The sequence below is a fragment of the Macaca nemestrina genome, chromosome 2 (genome assembly GCF_043159975.1).
Source record: "Macaca nemestrina isolate mMacNem1 chromosome 2, mMacNem.hap1, whole genome shotgun sequence".
NCBI lineage: Eukaryota > Metazoa > Chordata > Mammalia > Primates > Cercopithecidae > Macaca > Macaca nemestrina.
In genome coordinates, this window is record NC_092126.1 from 53,878,616 (window position 1) to 53,894,686 (window position 16,071).

Sequence of the window (16,071 nt, forward strand, 5' to 3'; positions counted from 1 at the left end):
CGTTTACTCTGGATTTTTTCCCCCTCAGGCTATCTTGAATTCCATGTGTTGATCCCTAGCAACCTGTTAAATGTTTTGTGTTGAAGAAACACTGAAGGCAATAAAGCATCTTCCCCTATAATGGATGGGACTGATGGACTGATGTGGAGAGTTGCAAATGCTAGTCTAGTCATTTTAATTATGTTAATTGGGATACATACACAAACACACACTTTCACAGTGGGTTATATATATGTGTGTGTGTATATACACACACAGTGGGATATTTTATATATATACACACACATATATATACATATACACACATACACAAATTCTTTTCATTTTCTCTTGTGAATGCTTTTTTTGTGGAATACTGGCAAGAAAGGAGGTATAAAAATGAATTAGGACTTAAGAAGTTGCATTTTCTCCATTTAGGGAGTCATTTGTTGACAAGAGTTACAGCAGTGTTCTTATAATGTCTTCAGAAGACAGGGCTCTTTTTAAAAAGATTTTCTTTTGTTTGCTTTCTTTTTTTCTTTTTCTTTGCCTGGGAAATAATCTGGAGTAGATTCTAAGCATGTATTAAGTTTTTAAATTACCTATTAGTCTAGATTTTTGGAAATTACTACATGATTTATAGAAAAACACCACAATAAATTTAATATTCCTTGTCCTTGCCCTCCGCAAATTAAAACAAAAAATGCTATGAATGTTTGTTATTTAAATGTTTAGCGCTCAGAGGAAGGAATCAGAAGAATCAAGGAAAGGAAAATTAAAACCTAAGACACTAATAAAAAATAAAACAGCAACTATGAGACCTATTTATTTCCTGTATCTTTCCTTTGAAAATAAATTGTGACTCACCATTAAATCCATGCCAGTGACCCATGCATTTAATATTTTAGAGAAGATGTCACAGCTGCCTTGCATGAAGTATTTCACCTTTGGTTTCCGTTTTTGTAGAGTTTTAGCGTTTTGTGCTTTTAAACCAAACCGTCTGGTTTATGTTTTCTTTCTTCAGTATCTTCCTTCTTTATTGGACTGTCTTTGCCCTGAGATTACATACATCCTAACCCAGCTGTACTGGTACACTTTATCATACCAAATACTAATTTTTCTCGCTACCCACATACCCATCCGACTGTCTGGATAGTAAGTTTACAAATTTTTAAAAATAGGAATTTCCTAATGCCTAATGTACAAGCCCCATGAAAGGAAATCATGCCTTATCAAATTGAAAAAGGATATTTACAAGGAAAAGTTAACTAGACTTGGTTTATTATTTGAATTTGGAAAAGTCTTGCATAGCCTATAATTCTGTGACTCCATTAAAAAAAAAGAATTTAGGATGTCAACACCACACAAAGCCATTTTACATTGGAATCGCAAATATTATTTAACTGTACTCTGCATTAGATGGAATTTTCTTACTTACCAATTTTTCCAGTCTCTTAGGTTCTCTGTAGGCAAGATAGGATCAGCAACTGAGTGTAGCATTTGATGTTGAGGGAAATAGATTTTGCTTTCTGCTGGACTGCTCGTGTTGACCAGTGGAAAACACTGCATTAGCTTTCAAATCAAAACATTTAAAGTGCTCTCTGAAATATTGATATCTCGCCAAATGCTTGAATGTTAGGTACTACAGATGTCCAGTACTCTTTGGAGCCCAGCTCTAATATGTGCTTGTATAAGTTGGATCTGATTTGGATTTGCTTAGGGTTACAGATTAGCAAGGCTTGATCAAATAGTAAATAGTATGAAACCAGCTGTGAAAAGGGAGACCGAGCAAGTGACAGCTCCAGCCAGCAGGAAGATAGATCTTTCCCATGCTTGTTTATGACCTTTTTCTGTGAAGCTGTTGTAATAATAGCTTCTGTATTTATTGGGAAGTATTTTTAAGTTGTAATTCACATGGCTTCAAACTAATTTCTTGAAATTAGTTGGAAAACCAAAAAATATTTGAAAGCAAAACATCTGCGTGTTTCTTTCTTTCAGTACCAGGGGAGGAGGCAGGAAAGCTGTTTAAGTAGGTGGTAACTTGAGGGTCTTGATTGGTGCAGGGCAAGATAACTGTCAAATGAGAAGAGATATTGAAAGGACCGTAAGGCCATACTATCTCCTCTGGGACTTGGGGGATTTGCTCCTCTAGACTTATCCTGTTCTAGGGATGGACTTGATGCATGCCAGTGCCTCTTCTACTCCATCCGTTATCCTGACACATTTCCAGCCTTGAATGGGGGCTTTTGGGTCTCCATTCGTTCTTCATATCACTCCTTGACTTAAATCTGGTTTCACAACATTCTGTTTCTGCCCTGGGTTGTTACTTGACCCCAATGTCTGGATATTTTCTTCTTTAACAAATTGTTCCTGGGGCTCTCTGAAATTATGCTCTGGATTAATGCAGTAATAATACATCTTTCAGCAGGAAAGACCTGAGCCTCCTATACTCCATCTACTTGAATTCATCCAGTTTAGGGCCTGTAGCATCAGCTTTACCTATTTTACCAGTTTCTTTCCCTCTGTCCTAGAGAGGCATGCTCACGATCAATCATGCCTATTATCATTATCAAATAAAATAAAGTGAAAATCCTCAAAGCTCTCCCTTAAATGTGAATCCTCTTTATAGCAATCATCCAAACGGTACCTTTATCTCCTTATCCAAACTTGTTGGAAATGGTCTGCGTTTGCTGTCTCCACTTTCCCATTCACTCTGTAATCTAGTCCACTCCGCCCTCTGTCCTCAGCACTTCTCTGGAACTGGCAGAGACCTCCTCATGGCACATTCCTCAATCCAATAGACATTTTGAAAGATTTTGTTTTTTTGTCCTTGAGGTAGCTTTTTTGGGATCGTGGTAAAATACATGTAACATTTGCTACCTTAGCTATTTTTAAGTGTTCAGTGACATTAATTACATTCACATTGTTGTGTAACCATCATCACCATCCATCTCTAGAACTGTTTTCATCTTGCAAAACTAAAATTCTGTACCCATTAAATAATAATTCCCCATTTTCCCTTGCCCCTAGTCCCTGGTAACTACTATTCTTCTCTAAGATGTTGACTACTCTAGCTATCTCATAGAAGCGGAATCATACAGAATTTGCCCTTTTGTGACTGGCTTAATTCACTTAGGATAATGTCTTTAAGGTTCATTTGTGTTGTAGTATGTGACAATTCATTTCTTTTTAAGACTGAATAATATTCGCTATATGTATATACCACATTTTGTTTATTCATCTGTCCATAGTCTCTTGGGTAGCGTCCACCTTTTGGCTATTGTGAACAATGCTGCTATGAAAGTGGGTATCTAAATATCTGTTTAAGACCCTACTTTCAATTCTTGCAGTTATATGCCCAGAAGCAAAATTGCTGGATCATGTGGTAATCCTGTGTTAATTTTCTAAAGGAATTGCTATACTGTTTTCCATAGCAGCTGAATGAACCATTTTATGTTCCCACCAACAGTGCACAAGGATGCCCGTTTCCCCACATCCTTGCTAACACTTGTTTTCCATTTGTGTGTTGTGTTCTTTTTTGTAGTAGTAGCCATCTTAATGGTTATGAGGCATTAAGGCAGCTTTTGATGATGGTTCTCTGTGGTACTTCGGCATACTGCTCTTGTGCCTTTCTGACACCGTTCCCTCCATGATTAAAAGCTTGCCCTCAAATGTTGATGTTTTATGGATTCCGTCCTGAGCCCCATGCTTTTGTCTTTCTCTGCCCTTGCCTTGCCCTGTTAGCACTTGTAACATCTCTGCCAGCATCTCTCACCACCTTGCACCTCTGTACACTGTTGTTCCTTGCACCTTTCTACCCAGATGCTTCTTGGGTTCTTCCTACTCAATGTGTCTCTGTCAATGTGTGATAATACCATCTACCCATTACCCAACTTGTCAACCGTTAAACACTCTGTCTCATCCATTCCTAGCCAGTCAGTCACCAAAGCCCGGTGATGTGTTTTTTTTTTTTTTTTTTTTTTTTTTAACGCTTCAATGTTTCTTGACTGTTATTCCCACCAAACCTCAGGTCAGTTTTTGTCTGTGTTCCCTGCCTTCAGTCTGAGTCCCACCCACAGGGTGTGTCCTCCACTTACCCGTGAGAGGAATCCCTCTAAAATACAAGCAGCACTATGTCCCTTTTGTGGGTCTCCTAACACTTACAAGATAAGTTCATGGTGTTTAATTCGGTGGAGTGCTCTGTTATTTGACACCTCTTCTTCCGCCACTATTTGCCTTGGTCTGTATGTCACAGCAACACTCAACTGTTTGAACTCTCTGTGAATGTCTGTGGTTCTTGTCCCCTTGTTTGCACTTAAGATCTTTCCCCTGCCTAGAATAGCTCTCTGGAATAATTTCTCTTCTCCTTTCACCTGGTTTATCCTGAATTTGAATTGCATTTTTAAAAATTTCAGCTATTTGTATACTTGCTTCTCAGTCTTTATTATATCCACATGCCACCTGATCTGTTTATATCTGATATTTATGTATATGGAATCACCTTAAAAATTGTTCACCATCATCCTAAGTAAAAATAACTTTGAAGTCACAGATTTTGTGATTCTTTTAACATACCTTGAAATAATTACATAGCTGTGTAATAAATTTGTCTGAGTTCTATTTAACCTGTGTGTTTATCATCCCTGTGGAAACATACTACTTTCAGATGCAATTGGCCCGCCCTTTCTTATGGGAGCTTATTCCTGGACCACCCATCCCCTCCCTCCCTATGCAGGATAAACTCACCTTCCTCTGTTCCCAAACAGTACTATCAATATCTCTATTCATTCATTTTTCTGTCCATCTCTTTATCCAGTCAACCAACTAATAATTTATTAGTAACCTTCTAGTGTTAAATACTGTGGGAGGTACAACCAGGAGTAGTGCTTAACCTGTTTGTGCCTAGTGTTCCATTATTGGCACACTAAGCTCGTGGGAGTTATTTATATCCTGTTGCTCAAGGTCATTGCCAAGGTCTGATTTTTCACACAAAAAAATTGCAACCTCTGGCATAAATACTGATTTTTAATTGTCTGCCAGTTGTTTCTCCCAACTAGATTGTGTGAGCTGTTGAGAGCCAGGGCAGTGTCTTAAGTTTGTATCTTTGGCACCTGACATTTTTATTCATTTAATTAAAAGGAATATAAAAGTAAAGATGTGTTGCTTCCTTAATTTTCTCTTTCAAGTTTTACTTGTGTTTCATAAATGATACTTCTAAACATTCATAAAGGCCAGAGTGAAAGTAAAAAAGTAAAAGTTAATATGTTCATTTTTATTTTTGAAGACTTATGATGCATAAAAAAAGACTGTCTTTTGTACACACTCAGTTTGCTATGCAGGAGTAAGTTTGTTCATAGGTAATCTACTATCTGCTAGAATTTGTCTAGAAAACCTTGAGTTAAATGTGTATATTTTAACCAAAACTGGTATTTGGGGTTGTGTGGATCAAACCTGGTCCAATTTTATTGATTTAAACCAATGACTGTAGTGTTAAAAGGAGCATGTACTACATTAAAATGACATAGAGAATGTGTATATATTTAGGGGAATGTTTATTCCCCTAAAAGGGAACTTGCCCTTAAAATAAATATTACATGTCGTGAGCTAAAGGGAGAAATTATGTTGCCTTAAACTAAAGTCCCTGTCTTTTGAGTTCAACACTCTTGGAAAATTGTAAGGAAAATGTATTGACAGAATCTACTAGCATGCAGCAAAGGATTTCTGGAGATCTGGGGTCATGAGAGGCACCCTGTACAGTGAGATAAATGTCAGTGTCTGGGATTTAAGAGCCTGTTCTGAGAAAAGTAAGCCAATTTAAATATGGAGAGTGTATTCCTATAAATGCGTTAATTGAGAGGCACATATACTGCACTCAAGTTTCGCACTGTGCTGGAAACCATTGACTGTCCCAGGGGCCTTCTGCTCTTACACCTCACTCCAGTTTAGAGTGGAGCAACAGCAGCATAAGGTATGCATTTTAATATGGCTTAGATCGTGTTCATTTCCAAACACACCATCTGTTCTCCCACTTCTGGCCTTCGTTGGGCTGTTTCCTAAGCCTGGCTTGGGCCCTCTTAAATTTCAACTTTTGTAGAGCTTTCCTTTATGTTCTTCCTGGGAATGAATGGTTTTCCTCTCTCTGAATTCCTATAGTGCTTAATTTAATTCTACTTCGGACACCCCTCAGGCTTTGTACTGTATCACAGATGGTGATGGCTGTGTCTTCTGGTTTTTTCTTTTTTTGCAAGGGGGATGGGGGGGTATGTTGCTGATGTTGCCCCAGTCTTGTTCATGGAGTCATTTGGCCTGTCTGGGGAATGGGGTGGGACAGGTGACTTTTTTGCAACCTCTCTCATCCATATTGCCAGGCTGTCCAGGATGACTTTCTGGGCTTGAAACATCATCCTTTTGCTGAGAGCAATTCATGGACACCTGACTCCTAAGACTTAGCTCCACTGAAAAAAGTCTTTCAAATCCAAGAAGGTGATTTAATTTAATCAGTGGGGACCTCCACTACTTTTTTTTCTTCTTCTAGTCCAAGAAATGGATATGTTTGATATACCTTCTTTTTGTTTTGATTTTTTTCTTTTTTTTTGTTAAACTTTTAAGATTTATTAAAGTTAAGCATTTGTGTACTTTAAGAAACAATTTTTAAAAACTTATGAAAAAATCAAAGTCCATACCCTTTTCTTATGCCCTAGTAGCCACCTTTTTCCTTTTAGCTATTTCCTTTCAGCCATCTCTTTTTCCTTTTAGCTATTTTTAGGTATTAGTGCCTGTATTTCTTACGTAACTGGAGGTTCTTGGCTTTTAATAGTGTCTGTTGACTTCCTTGTGTGGAAGATGAAGATTTAGCTCACCTTGCATGTTTCCCTTTACCTAGATAATTATGTCCACAATTTTTGGATAAATCAGCATCTTTCATTCACATAACTAGTGCTATATGAGCATTATTTATAGCAGAGGCTTAACATTTACGTTGGAAGGATTACAACTCCCTAATTTCATCTAGTGACCAGGGGGAAACCTTGCTGTCTTGGTCTAATGAGGGCAAGCTTCCCTCTGGGTTCTGCCTGCCCATTTTCCCATTTATAATTAGTTGAGATATGTAAACATGCTATATAAATATTAGTTCTTATTGTTTCAATATTATAACTTGAACCAAACCTTATTTAGTCTAGTTCTTAGCTATACATGTATGTGTAAGCTTAAAAGTACTTTTGTGAACAGCTGCATTTAGAGAGAAATGTGAAGTCCAAGTGTGTGTTTATGTATATGATAAAACTTTTTCAGCATAGATGCTTCTTAGCATTACAGCTCAACAGGCAGAGAAGATTTGTGTTGACAGATGTGCTTGTTATTAATAACTTTGTGTTATATTTCACTGGAGAGACCTTCTAGCTTACCAGTTTTAGGCATTTTGCTTTTGGCAGATTGCAATTATTGCTGTCTTATAAATGTCACATACATGATATATATACACACTTCCAAAACTGTGTTTTTCATTCTTGTCTTCCTAGTTGAGACTTGTCTGCTACCAAAAGTCTAAGTCAGATTCTGATACTTTGCCTTGCTGCTCTTCTTTTTGGTAGTTTTCCCAGAAACCTTATATTATACGTAACAATATAAATATAGTATTATACTGACAATAAGCAAGGCCTTTGCTTGTATTCATTTAAAAATGTAGACAAGCACTTAAAAGATAGGAACTTTCAAGTCACAAATAGGCAGGCTGAGGATTGGCTTATGGAATTGATGAAACTGTTGGGAGACCAATTTCATGTAAGAATGAGCAATCTGAGGATAGAACTAACAGCCAAATAACAGGGGATGTGAGAGGGATACAGTGACTTCCATTTGTTTGTAAAAATGCTGTTTTGAGATTTATACTAATGGGTACCCTTCATGTGTGACATACAGTGTGACTTAAATATCTACTTTAACTTTTACAGTAGTTCAAAAGTTGGGGGAGGAAGTTTCTAGATAATGAGCATCCAGTAGAGTAGATGGAAGGTCCATGGCAGTTAAATTGCTCAGCAGAAAAGGCCAGGGGGAGGGGGCCAGGGTGTACGGGGAGGCAGTTTGGGTATAAATGCCCATCAACTGTGGTTCTGCCATGGCTGGGGAGGGGAGTCTGTGCTGCTGTGGGCCTTTGCAGACATCTCTAACTCAACACATGCCTTTTTTCCTGCAGCTTCCTTTCCGTAAGGGAGCTCAGAAAGTCTTATAAAAACTGGCCCCTGAGATGAAACCTTTGCCATCTTAAGCTAGTGTTTTATCCAGGACAAATGAAGAAAAAAATACAGCAAACTTGTTTACTCCAGCATGGAGACAAAGTCAGGATTAGATTAATTGTGATTCTTTGCAGTTAATGCTGTGTAACATGGCATATGGAATTAAATTTGGATATAAAAGCCAGCAGCTCTTCCTCTTATAAACCAGGGGACCTCGGACTAGTTATGTAATCTCGCTCAATCTGTTTCCCCATCTGCAAAAAGAGTCTAGTACTACCTGCACTGTTAAAGTTGTTGGAAAGTTTAAATCATAAGATGTATTTTCTTACTATAATGCCTAGCTCTAGGGTCAGTAAATGGTAGGGTCTCTTTTTACTATGACAGGCTAATTGTTGATTTACAATGCTTTCAAAACTGCATTGTTGGACATATGCTAGACAGAAATAGAGTGCTAGGCTTTGTGTTTTTAATGAATGTTAAATGTTATGGAAAGAGCCAAATTTGAGTAGGTCTTTGACCCAGCCACTGTGGTTATAGGAAAGCTCTTTTAGATACATAGCCATACCTACCTCACGGAAAGTATTTTCAAATTATAAATATAATACAAGAGAAAATAAGATCTCATATGCAGTACCCTGGTAAACTCAAACCATTAAGGATGGGGCACACATGATGGAGTGCTTCTCGGAGCTTTACATTTTTGCCTCAACATGCCTAAGGTAATAGGAGATACTCTTGTCTGTGCTTTACTGTGTGGTCTCAGTAAGGAAGGGATGGAGACACATCCGGGATCAACCAGAGCTGGTGGTCTTTCCCTTGGCCCCCATTGCCAGTCCCACCCTGTCTCCACAGGGAGTGCGAATGAGGATGGCTCCATCTTTCTTCCCTCTTGTCAACCACAGAAATTTCTTAGGGTTCAGCTATTTTTTTCCTAATGTAGGCAAAACGTGTGGTCCTAAAGTACCTCTCCATTGTCAGAAATCACAACAGACTGCCACCCTACAGGAAAGACCAAAGCTTATTACACTAATTATATTATTTAGCAATGTCAAGATGAGTTTCTCTTATTTTGAGATCTAAGAGATGCCAAATTATAGTAAAGGCAGGAAGCATTTATTTTTCTTAGGTAAAGAGAACAAAAACTCATACAAGCAGAGCATTTTGTTAATATTTTGTTAGTTCAGCTGACTGGTTATTAATCCATTCTGGTTTTTTTTTTTTTTTTTTTTGGTGGGAAATGACAGAGGTTTTTTTTTGTTTGTTTTTTGTTTTCTAAATGGGTCATAGGGGAAAATAATGTTTGAATTTGCTAAATAATCTCTTGCCATTTGCCAAATCAAATATCACTTATCAAGTTCACATATGAAGTATGTGTGATTTGCCAGGAGTTAGGATACTTAACCCTGTATTAGAAGCAAATAGATTTAAAAACAACAGAAAAGCAGCACATGATATAGCTGCTTCTGAGATACAAGAAATGGTGTAGTTTTAAAAAGAAATGCTTACAAGATATTTTAGACATTTTCAAGCTGTTAAGTTTTCTAGAACCATTTGGAATGGTTTTGAAGTGACCTCGCCTGGAAAGCATCTTTATGTAGTTTCTTTCTGCGTACCATTCATTCTTCAACTTCAATTTAATTCTCAGTTTACTGTATGCCAGTTGGCATGTTGTAGTTTAAATATTTTCAGAACCTTTCCACTGCGTATTAATCTCTTAGACAGTTGAAACATTTGTTGACCTGTAGTCCTGTTTTTTTAAATTTTTTATGTGACAGGCAATATGTCTGAATGATGAAGAGCGTTGTCTCCAGAATAGATTGCCTTAGAATACTGGCTAAGTTACACATTAGCTGTGTGTCCTAGGGCACATTACTTAACCTCTCTGTGCTCCAGCAGCCTCATTGTTAGGGGAATCTGTACAAAAGTGATTATAATATCTTCTTCAGAATACTGTTGTGAGGAATATTGTTCTGTGTGCCTGACACATAGAAGAGAAAAATAAATATTGTCTGTCATCAGTATTATTTCCTATATGGAGAACTGAAAGGAGCATCAAGATTTGCATTGTGTGGGCTTTCATAAAAGATGATTGCTTGGAGAAAACATGGTTTTGAAATTCAGTATAAACATGGTATTTATGGACCTATATCTCACAACAGTTTTCCTGTAGCTTATATTTTAGACTACCTTTTGTTCAAGTGTCATGTGAACCACTTGGCTTAGATGAGATTCACACAAATTTTTATATTCCGAGTTCCTCCTTCTCTCTTCCTACTATAGCTTTTGAATGGCAATTAATATTTGCTGCTTCCTTCCCCACCTTCCCTCTCTAGCTGCTTTTAGGCATTTTTTAAATAGACAACATAAGAAAAAATTTGTTTTGGCCACAAGTTCAATTTTTCTGGCATAAAGCTGTATTTATTTTTGACATTCCTAATTAGTGAAGGTGCAGGCCCAGTATTTATACCATCCCAATCCGTGGGTCCTTGTGGTGCTCCAGGGCATTTACAGGCAAACTCTTGGGATTCATTTTCTTCCAGAGGCCCAAAGTGGGAGTTCTGATATGGTATGAGGCCACTCTGCAATGGATTAGAAAGATCTGGAAGCTAGATGGGAACTAGCTCGGGCATAATCAAGTACTCTAGACCCTCACAATTGTTGCTGTCTGATATAATTTCACTAGGTCTTCTCACTTTCTTTAATTCTGTATGTTGGCTTGTTGCTGACAAAGTAATTTTTAGTACTTTCTAATGTGGTCATTATGTATAAACCAGGTGACAAAAATTTTCTGTTATTTTCTTGAAGAATAAAATGAAAAGACTGATTTGTGAAATGCTGTCTGAGGCTGGCCCTGGGTTAAATTCCAGGGTATTCCTTGCAACAGGACAATGAGAATTTTCACATTCTTAGCTGTTTTTTTGAATGACTGCTAAATCTCTAGAGCTGTGGTGCATCCTCAGGAACTTGGGGATTTTCCTTTTCTACCTCTGTTCACTTTAGATCTAGCCTCAACAATTAAATGTCCTTGGGCTTTTTAAGAGTCCAGCCTGATCAACATGGTGCAACCCCGTCTCTATTGAAAATACAAAAAAAATTAGCCAGGTGTGGTGGTGTAGTCCCAGCTACTTGGGAGGCTGAGGAAGGAGAACTGCTTGAACTTGCGAGGTGGAGGTTGCAGTGAGTGGAGATCACTCCACTGCACTCCAGCCTGGGTGATAGAGCAAGACTCTGTCTTTAAAAAAAAAAAAAAAAAAAAAAAAGGCCTTTAGGGTCAGGTCTTTGCCTACCCTAAGGTAGAGGAGGCTTTGTGGACAGGAGCTGTGGATTCAGGTGTGTGTGTGCTGTTAGCGTCTGCAGGCTTTGCCTTTGCCACCTGTGAAATGGTGCTGAGAAGTGATGCTGCACACACATATGTAATATATGTATATTTACTATTAGCAATAAATCAAATTTAATTTTTAAAAGCATTTGGGAAATGACATACTGTAAATGTACTGGAATAAGAAGAACCTTTCTTAACACATGGACTGGAAGGTTCACCTAAGGTGGTGCCTCTGCATGTTTCAACTCTTTGTGTTTGGTTAGTTATCCTGCTGTAGGATTACGGCCACACAACTCTGAGAACAATGGTTTCTGTGAGGTCCTGTCAACCTCTGGCTTTCCTTCAGAAATAGGCACTCTTTTTGAACTATGCTATATTTTTCTTAATGCCTTTAAGATTTAAGGAGGAATTTTCTAATCTGAAGTACAGAGCCCCAGGAAGTACTTTGAGTGAGATTTTATTCACCAAAGGCTTAACCCGTACTGATTTGGATAGGGTGGTCTTCTAACTTATTAGTCAACCTGGACACTTTTGAGAATGAAAAGAGGCTTAATTATAATTAATGTGGACAGCAGGAGTGAACTGGGTCTGTCTTAGGCAAACTGGGGTATGTGTTCACCCTAAGAATAGGTAGACTCTGGATAATCAGAATAAAATTTTCAAATACTGAAAATTTTTTGCAAGCTCAGGTCTTCATAAACATGTTAAAATGAGCCTCAAGATAGGTAAGTTTTACTTTGTCCCTCTTTGTAGTGAATGCTACTATGTGCAAATTTATTGAGCATCTACTGTGAATAAGTACTCTGTCTTAATCTTTGGGAGAATTCTTCCACTTAAAAGAGCTCACAGCATTTCCAAACAAAAGTTTGAATTAGAGTCCTGGTTTATAGTTCTTGCCCCAGTGCATTCTTTTTCTACTCTGTTTATTCTGTTTTAAAGCTGATTCCTTTATGACGTCTCTGACTGTGTTAGTTCATCCTGCTCTGTCCTTTCTGTAATCCTTGTATTTTTCTTCTAAGTTTGGAAACCAATCCCTTTTTGGTATGTGATAAATATTTTTTTTCATGTGATACATAAAAGATTTGTAGGCACTGTGAAGTGGGGAGCTCAGGTTATTTTCTGTTTTGTTTTTGTCAACCACAGCATTCAGCTCACTGCTGGGGATATGTTGATGGGTGGGACTGGGGACACCATTGGTGGGGTTGGGATAGCAGATCATGAGTGTGTTTCAGTTGTGAAAAGAATGAGGGCTAGTAAACTTAATGGACACGATGTTTAAAAATAAAAAAAAAAGCCACAACATCACTTTATCTAGCCTAATGAAATTGTATGGACTCTCTGTTAAGAGTCGATATAGCCAAAATGCATTATGAACTTGTGTTAACCTCTCATTTCCTTCTTAATCTAGGTCTACTAATATCTTTTTAAAACCAGTTTTTGTTGTTGTTGTTGTTGTTGTTTTTTGAGACAGGGTCTTGCTCTGTCGTCCTGGCTGGAGTGAGGTGGCATGATCGTGGCTCACTGCAGCCTTAAACTCCTGGATTTAAGCAGTCCTCCCATATTAGCCTCCCAAGTAGCTGGGACTACAGGCACATACCACTGTGTCCAGCTAATTTTTAAATTTTTCATAGAGATGGGGGTCTCACAATGTTACCCTGGCCGGTCTTGAAGTGAACTCAAGTGATGCTCCTGCCGCAGTCTACCAATGTGCTGGAATTATAGACCTGAGCCACCGCACCTGGCCCTAAAGCTGGTTTTTAATGACATTTTACATAAGTACAGCTCAATGCTGACCGGCTTTATTTCCCAGTGATCACTTTTCTGAGGTTTGTAGGTATTTGGACCTAGACTTTAAAAGGTAAATAACTGTATTTATTCTTGTAAATAACTGTAATCTTTTTTTTTTTTTCTCTTCAGAATACTGTTCCTGCCTTAGTTGTACTCAGACTAAATTATACTCAAAGCTGAGACATCTCCAGTAAAGGCAACATTTATCTTTATCTTGATGGCATCACATCCATTTTTCTGGCCTTCCAGTTTCCATCTCCCCAGACTGATTTCTTTGATGGTGTTGGGTGTGTATGGTGTCTTTCATTCTGTGTGTTGCAGGGCAAGCATGGCCTGAGGATCCCTGTGTGTTTAACAATGGAGTGTCATTGGCATTTATTTTTTTGGAGGAGAAGCATCTTGATCTTCAGGGCCATGTTTATGCATTTAATTCTGAAATCACAGGGGGTGCAATTTTATATAAACTAAATTATACTCTTCCCCATTCTCTTTTGGAAATGCCCACGAATGAGACAGATTAGAGAGGTATTTTGCATGAATGAATGATGGAGAGACCAAAAAACCCCAAAAGGCAGAGGTGGAGATACATTCACAGCCACTGTTTTACACTAATATCAAGCTAGTTTCTAATCTAATAGGATATAGATGTGATAAATATTTGCAGGATTAAACTGATAGTCAAGTGTAGCCTACCTGAAACTGTGGAGGGTAGGAGGGATGGTGGCCATGGCTTGCTAGGTAATTCATGGGTAAAATAATGGAGATACAGCCATTAGTTTTCATACATTACTTCTGTTAGAGAGGTTGGTTGCTTATCTTCAGAATAAAGTAAAAATGCTGACATAACTCCTTAAGCTGGTGGTTCTCAAAGTGTGGTTCTTGGGCCTGGATCAGCATTACCTGAGAACTTGCTGGAAATGCAAGTTACCCAAGACTCCAAGACACCTCCATTCTTGAAACTCAGCCTCTGGGGAGGGGTCAAGGGGTACATGGTGGTGTTTTGTTTTGTTTTGTTTTAAAGACAGAGTCTTGCTCTGTCATCCAGGCTGCAGTGCAGTGGTGTGATCTTGGCTCACTGTAACCTCTACCTGCTGGGTTCAAGAGGTTCTTGTGCCTCAGCCTCCCGAGTAGCTGGGACTACAGGCATTTGTCACCACGCTTGGCTAATTTTTTTGTATTTTTAGTAGAGACGGGGTTTCACCACGTTGGCCAGCCTGGTCTTGAACTCCTGACCTCAAGTAATTCACCTGCCTTGGCCTCCCAATGTGCTAGGATTACAGGTGTGAGCCACTGCACTCAGCTGAAGGGGTACATGTTTTAACAAACATGTTAAAGTTTGAGAATCATTGTTAAAACAACAATTTTTAATAGCTTTGTGTTATGAATACCTTTCAGAATTTGATGAAAGTTACATAGCTAGAAAAATGTACAGACACATTTTATACACGCAGGGAATTCATGAACTCTCCTGATTAAGTCCCCTGTTATAAAGGAAACATTTTGGTTTCAGAATGTATCCCATTAGAAGTATTACATTTTAAGTCATACTAGTGATAGTTTGGATTTGAGAATTTGATTATTGTTCATCTCCAGTAGCATAAGTAGCCCTGGACTGTGGTTTGCCCCCAACTTTTTGTGGGGAGCATTTGCACACTGAGGTATCTCCAGACATTAATGCTGGGCCCTGTGGTGAATGTAAAATGGTACCTGTAGGGTGGCCCTGACACCTGGTTGGCAACAGTGGGTGCCTGCTTGCTCAGCCATAGACTTTACATAGTTAAGCCTTTTGGAGGTCCCCGTGCCAGCCACAGTGAAGGGAATTTGGTGAAGCCTACGTTAAAAACTTAGTTTGTAGGCCGGGCACGGTGGCTCAAGCCTGTAATCCCAGCACTTTGGGAGGCCGAGACGGGCAGATCACGAGGTCAGGAGATTGAGACCATTCTGGTTAACACAGTGAAACCCCATCTCTACTAAAAAATAAAAAAAAACTAGCCGGGCGAGGTGGCGGGGCCTGTAGTCCCAGCTACTTGGGAGGCTGAGGCAGGAGAATGGCTTGAACCCGGGAGGCGGAGCTTGCAGTGAGCCGAGATCAGGTCACTGTATTCCAGCCTGGGAGACAGAGCGAGACTCCGTCTCAAAAAAAAAAAAAAAAAAAAAAAAAAAAAAAAAAAAAACTTAGTTTGTATATGTATTTTTTAAATTTACTAAGGGATGCATGGGCAATGTAAATATGTTAGAAAATTCAGAAAAGTAGAAAGCAGAAAATTTAAATCACTGACAGATTTATTCTTGGGTAACCAGTTATTTTGTTGCAAATGGTAAAATGCACTAGGAAAATAACAGGAATAATAGTAATACCTAAGACTGACTAAATTTTTATTGTATGCCAGATACTGTTCTAAATTCCTTATTTATATTAACTCATTAAAACCTGATAGCTTCTACATAAAGTAAGTCCTGTTAATGTCTCCTCAGTTAAATGATGGAGGGCAGTGAGGCTTGGTGAGGTTAAGCATTTTGCCCGAAGACATGTAGCTGGTAAGGATGTGAGTTGAGGCAGGGGAAGCCATAGTTCTCTAGGGCGTCTTAAACATGTACCCTCTGCTGGTCCTTAGGAGGAAGAGAAAACACTGCAATGAATGACTGTTGCGTGGGGTGGCATTGGGGAAGAGACCCATGTAGGAGTACATGGGGTTGACGAGTGAGTATTAGGACATGTCTGCATGGGCGAAGTGAGTGCAGAGATGA

At 38.6% G+C, this 16,071-nt stretch overlaps 2 protein-coding genes across 16 annotated transcripts in view; one reads left to right on the top strand and one right to left on the bottom strand.

Moving 5' to 3' along the window:
* LOC105463701 (mediator complex subunit 12L) overlaps positions 1-16,071 on the top strand; it is a 338,063-nt gene that overhangs the window by 151,851 nt on the left and 170,141 nt on the right. The window lies entirely within an intron of this gene.
* Positions 1-16,071, bottom strand: part of LOC105463699 (purinergic receptor P2Y14) — a 64,312-nt gene that overhangs the window by 31,520 nt on the left and 16,721 nt on the right. Inside the window, exon 1 of one of the 4 annotated variants that reach the window (XM_011710923.3) lies at positions 1,418-3,944. The exons of 2 other annotated variants lie outside the window; for them this stretch is intronic. The gene's annotated coding sequence lies outside the window, so the exon portion shown is untranslated. Of the gene's footprint in view, positions 1-1,417; positions 3,945-16,071 lie in introns of those variants that run through there. One more of the 4 variants, XM_011710921.3, reaches the window with a different exon arrangement.